Source organism: Bubalus bubalis, chromosome 15 (genome assembly GCF_019923935.1).
Source record: "Bubalus bubalis isolate 160015118507 breed Murrah chromosome 15, NDDB_SH_1, whole genome shotgun sequence".
In the NCBI taxonomy this organism is placed as follows: domain Eukaryota; kingdom Metazoa; phylum Chordata; class Mammalia; order Artiodactyla; family Bovidae; genus Bubalus; species Bubalus bubalis.
Window position 1 is genome coordinate 67,960,065 of NC_059171.1, and position 9,225 is coordinate 67,969,289.

The window sequence follows — 9,225 nt, forward strand, 5'->3', positions numbered from 1 at the left end:
TCTGTCATTGCTGTTGGGAGTGAAAATGACACAGCTACTTTGGAAGACAAGTTGTCTGTTTCTTACAAAACTAAGCATACTCTTATGTCTAGTTTGGGCTACATACTATATAATTCCAACTGTACGATTCTAGAAAAGGCAAAACGGTAGACAGTAAAATGATCAGAGGTTGCCAGGATTAAGGCTGGTGGAGGAATGCAGTATTTTTAAGAGTAAAAATACTTTGTATGATACTATAATGTTTGATACATGTCATTACACATTTATTCAAACCCATAGAATATACCCAGTGGAATAAACCCAATACAAACAGTAACAGACTATTTTTTTGGGCTCCAAAATCACTGAAGATGGTGACTGCAGCCATGAAATTAAAAGATGCTTATTCCTTGGAAGAAAAGCTATGACCAACCTAGACAGCATATTAAAAAGCCGAGACATTACTTTGTCAACAAAGGTCCATCTAGTCAAAGCTGTGGTTTTCCAGTAGTCATGTATGGATGTAAGAGTTGGATTATAAGGTATCTTCTCAATATTGTGTGAACCTTAAACTTCTTTAAAAACTTAGCTTGATTAAACAGAGAAGTATTATCCTGAACTACTTCCCTATTCCAGAAATATTGTTGTTCTTGGTTAGTCACTAAGTCGTGTCTGACCCCTTGAGACCCCTGGCCTGTAGCCTGCCAGGCTCCTCTGTTCATGAGATTTCCTAAGCAAAAATACTGGAGTGTGTTTCCATTTCTTTCTCCAACCCAAATTTGCATATCCTGCATTGCAGGTGGATTCTTTCCAACTGAGACACCAGAGAAGCCCCAGAGAGAGATTAACCTGGGCCAAATAAGCTCTGAGGTAATTACCTTACCAAGAACTAGGTATGAGTCTTCTGTGACTCCTGCTTACCACTTTATAGCCTTATAATAAGTGGTGATGGCAACCCATTCCAGTACTTTTGCCTGGAAAATCCCATGGACGGAGGAGCCTGGTGGGCTGCAGTCCATGGGGTTGCTAAAGAATCAGACACGACTGAGTGACTTCACTTTCACTTTTCACTTTCATGCATTGGAGAAGGAAATGGCAACCCACTCCAGTGTTCTTGCCTGGAGAATCCCAGGGACAGGGGAGCCTGGTGGGCTGCTGTCTATGGGGTCGCACAGAGTTGGACACGACTGAAGCAACTTAGCAGCAGCAGCAGCAAGTGGTGATGAGGCTTCCCAGGTGACTCAGTGGTAAAGAATCTGCCTACAATGCAGGAGACACAGGTCCGATCCCTGGGTCAGGAAGATCCCCAGGAGGAGTGCATGGCAACCCACTCCAGTATTCTTGCCTGGAGAATCCCATGGGCAGAGGAGCCTGGCAGGCTACAGTCCACAGCATTGCAAAGAGTCAGACATGACTGAAGGGACTGAGCACACAGCACACACAGTCAGTGGTGACACATTTTGACTTAAATAGTAAACTAATAATTAATCAGATTCCTTGGATCTTTTTTTCCATTCCAGCTCTAGTTAATTGAAGCTTTCTCCTCTATTTGTGCAACTAGTTAGTTACTTGAAGCACATGACATATATAACTAGTAAAATGAAGGACATGACATAGGATTCAGCTAACTTTCAGCTTTTTTGAAGTCATCCCATCATTCTGATTTATGAGGAACTTAGAAAATTATTATTCTGTTTTTTTTTATAAAACCATAATTTCTATTTTCTCATCCTCATCCATTTTGTGTCAACAGCAAATATGAGGCTTAACCAGATGTCTGTTTCTTTATTCAAATAATAGAAAATGAGATGTAAGAGACTGATGACAGTTTGATATGTTACTTTACTTAGTCCTGTCCAGAACCATTTTCATTCCAATAAAATAAATTTTGTAAAAACAATACTTTAAAGAAGAAGGAATGGATCTTGTTAGAGCACTACCGTCAACATATAATGAGTCTATTTAGAACTGCAATTTTTTTTTCCAGAAGGGATTTAAGGTAACTTGTATAATATAGAGCAAGATGGAATAGGCTAAAATTAGGAGTAAACTAATAAAGAGAAACAAGGCAGGAGATCTAAGAATAGCAATGATGAAACTTAATGTGCATATTATAAATACTCATGCTCCAAAAATTATTTTATAAGAATTGGCAACTAAAAGGAAAATTTTAAAACACTGCCTTTTACATAGTTCACAGGACTGATAAGCTATAAATGGATTAGTTCTATTCTTATTGCTGAGAGCAGACGGGTCTTTCTCCCCAGGATCCTCAAGAAGAGCACAATATGTGATGTAAAGATTGATGTGTTCAACAACATCTCTCAGTAGACTCAGCGATGAGTACCATGAGCAGTTTCTTGCAGTAACCCTCAATCCAGTTTAATGCTCTCCCTTCAAGACACCATTCTGTAAAAGGGCAAGGCAGTGGGAACAGTGCCTGCAGGAACTGATTGGGTACAGTCAGGTTGTACTTAAATTGATTGAGCTAATCTGGGGGTATATTTCAGCCTGTTTAGTGGAATGGTGGGGATGGAATATCCATCAGGCTATTTTTGGTTGTATCCTTTGTCAGATAAAGCTCTGAGGCTGTATCCCTCAGAGCCTTGGATAAATCTCAAGCAGCAATGCATCCCATGTTACATTAGCTGACAAACATTTGAAAGTCAGTTTTAATCTGTGTAGCTAGTTAAAAACAGACCCACATGCCTAGTCAGTAACTGAGCTCAGGGCTAGGCTGACATGAGCCTTACTGGTCAATTTCTAGGAAGACAAAATGGTTGAGAAGAGTGGAATGGAATACCTTTGCTTTAAAAACTCCTTTGTAGGAAAATTTGTCTTGTGTCAGCCCAGAGCTGTCCCCTGTTCAGAGGGGCCCAGGTGTTCACAGCACAGATGGCAGCATTAGGAGGTCTTGGTAGTAACGGGGCAAATGGCACACTTCCAACTTACAAAGATCCCTGTTCTGTGTTGGACCATTTTATTAGCACAAGCCTTTTGATAGCATCAACTTCTTAGCATCCTGGGGATTTGATCTTCCAGTTTTCTGGTGCCAAACAGTCTGCAGCTTTAATTTTCTTCCTCATGTAGCTCAGAGTTTCTTATCTTGTGAGGCTAAGGAAACTGCCCTCTCTGGCTCTCCCTGACTGACCTTATCTTATCTTACAAAGTTTTAGACACACACAGTGATAACCCTTTTGTGGGCAGAGCAGGCCTGGGGAGGAAGGGTTAGGCAGGAATGCGTGCTCCTCCCTTGCTCTGCACTAACAGGTACCTAGGAAACTTGCTGACAAACCTAAACAGCATATTAAAAAGCAGAGATGTTACTTTGGTGACAAAGGTCCATCTAGTCAAAGCTATGGTTTTCCCAGTAGTCATGTATGGATGTGGAAGTTGGACTATAAAGAAAGCTGAGTGCCAAAGAATTGATGCTTTTGAACAGTGGTGTTGGAGAAGACTCTTGAGAGTCCCTTGGACTGCAAGGAGATCCAACCAGTCATTCCTAAAGGAAATCAGTCCTGAATATTCATTGGAAGGACTGATGCTGAAGCTGAAGATCCAATCCTTTGGCCACCTGATGTGAAAAACTGACTCATTGGAAAAGACCCTGATGCTGGGCAAGACAGAAGGCCAGAGGAGAAGGGGACGACAGAGGATGAGATGGTTGGATGGCATCACTGACTCGATGGACATGAGTTTGAGCAAGCTCCAGGAGTTAGTTGGTGATGGACAGGGAAGCTTGGTGTGCTGCAGTCCATGGGGTCACAAAGAATCGGACACGACTGAGCGACTGAACTGAACTGAACTGAGGGACCTTTCACTATCAATGTGCAGTCAGTACATTCAATTAGAGGATCCAAGGAAATGAGAAGGTGTTTTTAAGAGACTGACTAGTAGCTTTGAAATCTCAAACCACTCTCCACAAATAGGCACCAACTCTGCCCAACGCATAAAGACAAGACAAGCGTTGACAAGTCAGGTGGTGTTGCCTCTCACTAGTTGTGGGACTTGGGAAAGTAAGTCAGTTATTCTGTTTTCTCAGTTCTAAATGAAGACAATGATACTTTTTCTCAGGATTGTTTTGGGGATTTGTTATTAATATACAAGTAAAATGCCCTCATGGTAATGTGGCTGTCATTGTCTCTATTTTTATCAAGGTATTTCATAAATTTTAACCCATCTTCTTTTTCCATTTCATCTTGAATTTCTAAAACCAGGGTGAAACAAAATCTATATTTACTTTCAATGTTAGTATTTTCTTTTCAAAAACTATATTAATTGATAGTATATCTTTCATTCAATAGCTTATGTACATAAAGATATCACTTTTCTTATTGCTTCAAACTATATTTGTTCCTATAAAATTCATAATTAATTCATAAGTGCATAATTAAATCAACAAAGGAAGCAGTGTGCTTTAGGGGAGAGCAAGGACAAACTTTGGAATTAGGCTAGATTTGAATATTGTTTCTTACCATTTGAGCAGAAAAAATACTCTGTTGCTTAATCTCTGAGTCTCAATATTCTCATCTATAAAGTGGAAAAATAATACATAAAAGGTCTGTCTAGTCAAGGCTATGGTTTTTCCAGTGGTCATGTATGGATCTGAGAATTGGACTGTGAAGAAAGTTGAGTGCTGAAGAATTGATGCTTTTGAACTGTGGTGTTGGAGAAGACTCTTGAGAGTCCCTTGGACTGCAAGGAGATTCAACCGGTCCATTCTAAAGGAGATCAGTCCTGGGTGTTCATTGGAAAGACTGATGCTAAAGCTGAAATTCCAATACTTTGGCCACCTCATGCGAGGAGTTGACTCATTGGAAAAGACTCTGATGTTGGGAGGGATTGGGGGCAGGAGGAGAAGGGGACGACAGAGGATGAGATGGCTGGATGGCATCACTGACTCGATGGACATGAGTTTGAGTGAACTCTGGGAGTTGGTGATGGACAGGGAGGCCTGGTGTGCTGTGATTCATGGGGTTGCAAAGAGTCAGACATGACTGAGTGACTGAACTGAACTGAACTGAATAAGAGTTAAAATAGCATCTAGTTAGGGTTGGCATATAGTAGGTATTCAGTGCATGACTATACCTTTTCAGATAGTAATGTGCTAAATTTTATGGGGGTCATAAAGATGAATAGAAGAAAAGAAAACTGTAATTTTTGATTTTCTATTTTCACTTAGGCTCTGTGGTTGATATCTTATGTGTGTGTATCTTAATTCTCCTGAAAATATGTTGGGAAGTTTTTAATATTCCCATTTAACAGATTAAGAAATTATGTCTCAGAGAATTTAAACACCTTATTCAATGTCAGTTCTTGCCCTGAAGGAGCTTATATTTTAATTGGAGACAAGAGTCATATGTGTCTGAAGAGCAAAATTGGTGTACAAAATAAAAGAAGAATTAAAAAGGGAGATATAGTACCTACAACTGAATAAATACAGACAATAAGCACCAGGAATTTAGAAGGAGAAATCTTCCTAGGTTAAAGTGTTTATCAATTAGGAAAGCTGTCTTATGCTGCAGTAACAAACAACTCACAAACCTAGTAGTTAAAGCAGCAAAGTTTAGTCTTAGCTCATGGCCCTCACAGGTCAGACACATCATAGCTACCTAGGAAAACAGGCTGATGTAGATACTGTTGCCTTTGATCTTGTTGGTAACTGTGCCAAAGTGATAAAAGAGCTCCAGAGTCTTATAATTAATTAAACTAATTAAATGCCTGGCCATTGAATGCTGTGGTCCAGATCACTTCCACTTTCAAGTCATTGGACAGAACTAGTCATGTCACCTTTGAAAACACAAGGGGACCAGAAAGCCTAATTCCATTCTATGCCTGAGAAGAGGGGGATCTGGAAGTATTTCTTGAGCTCCAAAATCACTGAGGACAGTGACTGCAGGAATGGAATTAAAAGATGCTTGCTCCTTGGAAGGAACCTATGACAAACCTAGACAGCATATTAAAAAGCAGAGACATCACTTTACGAACAAAGGTCCATATGGTCAAAGTTATGATTTTTCCAGTAGTCATGTATGGATGTGAGAGTTGGACCATAAAGAAGACTGAGTGCCGAGGAACTGATGCCTTCAAATTATGGTGCTGGAGAAGACGTTTGAGAGTCCCCTGGACTACGTGGAGATCAAGCCAGTCAATCCTAAAGGAAATCAACCCTGAATATTCACTGGAAGGACTAATGCTGACGTTGAAGCTCCAACCAAAGTGGTCACCTGATGGGAAGAACCGATTCATTGGAAAAGACCCTGATGCTGGGAAAGATTGAAGGCAATAGGAGAAGGGGGTGGCCGAGGTTGAGATGGTTAGACAGCATCACTGACTCAACGGACATGAGTTTGAGCAAACTCTGAGAGATAGTGGAAGACAGAGAAGCCTGGCGTGCTGCAGTCCATGGGGTCACAAAGAGTCGGACACAACTTAGCAATTGAACAGCAACAACAAAAGTAGTAATTAACACCATGAGAGTCTTACAAGAGTCTAATGTAATCTATTTTTCAATGATTATTACAAATCAACAATTTTAAATACTATATTTTCTAAGCACTAGTTTTGGTTAAAAATTGCACTATTGATAAGGATGTGTGTGAATTTTCACATGTATATGAGCCTATTACTTAAGTCCACTACCTGCACACTGGAGATTATTTGTTTACAGTCATCAGTGCTGATTCCTTTCAAACATTTATTAAGCACCTGCTGGTGGAAGCTGTACTTGTTGGTAGAAACCATACTATTCAAAACTCTGCTTCTTAATCTTCTCCTCTGAGAAGACATTACATACCAGGTACTTGTTTATCCAAAAAAAAAAAAAAAAAAATTATTGAGTAGTTGTTATTTACATGCCACATTTACAGGGCACCCTTTGAAAGACAAAGCAATACACAATAATTCTAGGGCAACTTTTTCAGCATCTACCAGCCATGTGGTTGCCTAGACCAGAAGCTAGAAAATCCCCCTTTACATCCCCCACTTCCTTACTATATATACCATTAGTCATCAAGCTGCTGTCTGTGGGGTCGCAAAGACTCAGACATAACTTGGTGACTGAACAACAAAGACAACTGCAAATTGAAATCACCTGAATATTTTAAAAAATACTGACATTTAGGTTCCATCCCTTTTGTAATTGGTTTTGAAAAACGCTTGATCATTGGGGAAGGGGGTGGTGGTGTTTGTAAGCTTCCAGCTGACTCACATGCTATCAAATTTGACACCTAAGAGGTCTTAGTTCTTTCTAGTAATCTTCATTCCTACTAGCCACTTTTGGTGGAAACCCTTCTAATCTCTAAAGTGGATTAATTCAGCAATCTTCTATCTGGTCTCCCTGCCTCAGCCTGGATTAGGAGCCCCAGTATTGTGTTCTCATTATGCCCAGGGCATGTATACAGTCTGCATTATTATTGCCTCTTTATCATCCCTTTCCTCTATCAGACTGTGAGCATCCTGAGGGTAGCAGCTAAGATTTATTATATGCTTGACTTGTAGTTCAGGATATGGCATACAAAATGTGCTAAATAAATGTTTGCTGAATGAATACAAATGAGTAAATGTTCAGTGAATCCTGGGCATTTAACTAGTACAAAGATGAATAAGAGGATCTCCATAAAAGTGTTCGTAGTTTGGTGGGGGAAATTGACATAAAAACACAATGCCATATGAGAAAGGCCTATAACAGATGAATAAGTTGTTTCTCAAGTATGGGAAATAAATAGGATAGCAGCCAATCAAAATAATCCTAATTGCTATACTGCTACTCCATAATTTGCTCCCAACAATAAGTTTATTTAAAAAAAGAAAGGTGGAGAGGAGTTGAGAATAGACTATGGGGATGGTTTCATATTTCCAGTCTTTTTACACCTTCTTTCATGACTTGCTGGTTCCCAGATTATTTTACTGACCATTTCTTTTGTATCTGTATGTCCAGAGGGCCCTAGAGGACCCACACACTTCCACAACCATCTGAGAAATCATACAGGCCAGTGGCAAAATGCCTGTACAAATGATTGTATCTCAGCTCTGAACCACCTTTCCAGAGTCTATTCTGTGATGCTGAGTTGAAACTACGAACTCAGTGTTCCCTTTGCCAGCTGACTTCCTTTAAGATTCTGACAGTAGGGGGCACTAGTGATGGAAAGGCAGAAGTTTGGAGACAAGGAACTTGATCCTCCTTGCCCAGCTTGCCTTGCCCTTTACTGTTACCATGGCAACAGTACTCAACTCCTGCAGCATTAGTGGGCCTTCTTTTTTTTTCACACTCTGAACTAGATTCCTTAGTGATTCTTCCCATTGTGTAGATAGCTGTCCCAGGGAAGGCTTCTGATTGGCTGAGGGGGTCATATGCCCATCCCTTGGGCCAATCACTTTTTGCAGGGAGAATCATCAAAAATTTCCCACCGTAGTCAGGAATAAGGTTTGCCTGTTATTGGAAGAGGAGAAGGTGATGGCTTCAGTACCCCACTCCAATACTCTTGCCTGGAAAATCCCATGGACAGAGGGGCCTGGTGGGCTGCAATCCATGGGGTCGCTAGGCGTCAGACACGACTGAGCGACTTCACTTTATTTTTTCCCTTTCCTGCATTGGAGAAGGAAATGGCAACCCACTCCAGTGTTCTCGCCTGGAGAATCCCAGGGACGGGGGAGCCTGGTGGGCTGCCATCTATGGGGTCGCACAGAGTCGGACACGACTGAAGCGACTTGGCAGCAGTTATTGGAAGAAGAATCATGGAAAAGGGTACTGGAGCAACAAAAATATAAGCTACTACAGTTGACAATAAGGTTAAAGAGGAAAAACAATTATCAACTTTTGAGGAGTCTTAGGCATTGAGTAAGCTACTAGTCTCAAAGTAGCCATGCTTCCCCTTTCCCACAAAACAGCAGGCTCCTCTTGCTAACACTCCATTTTATTACCATACCATATCTCTAGCAGCTCCCAGACATACTTGAATTGACACAGGTTCTAGACCCTACGGTCCTGTTGGGGTCTGATACACGGAGGCATGTTTCACATGCTAAGAGAGTAAAGAGCCATGAATAAACACTGTTTGCTGGAGTTCAGAAAGGCTTTAAAGATGTCATTTGACTAAATCCTAAAAAATCAGTAAGGATTTAGCAGGCGAGGAAGGAGAAACAGGAGTCCAGACAATATTCTGGGTTATGAAAATAGCAAGTGCAGAGATGAGTGGAGGCATGAAAAGGCATAATGGGTTTTGGAGGATCATTTCGTGTGGCTGA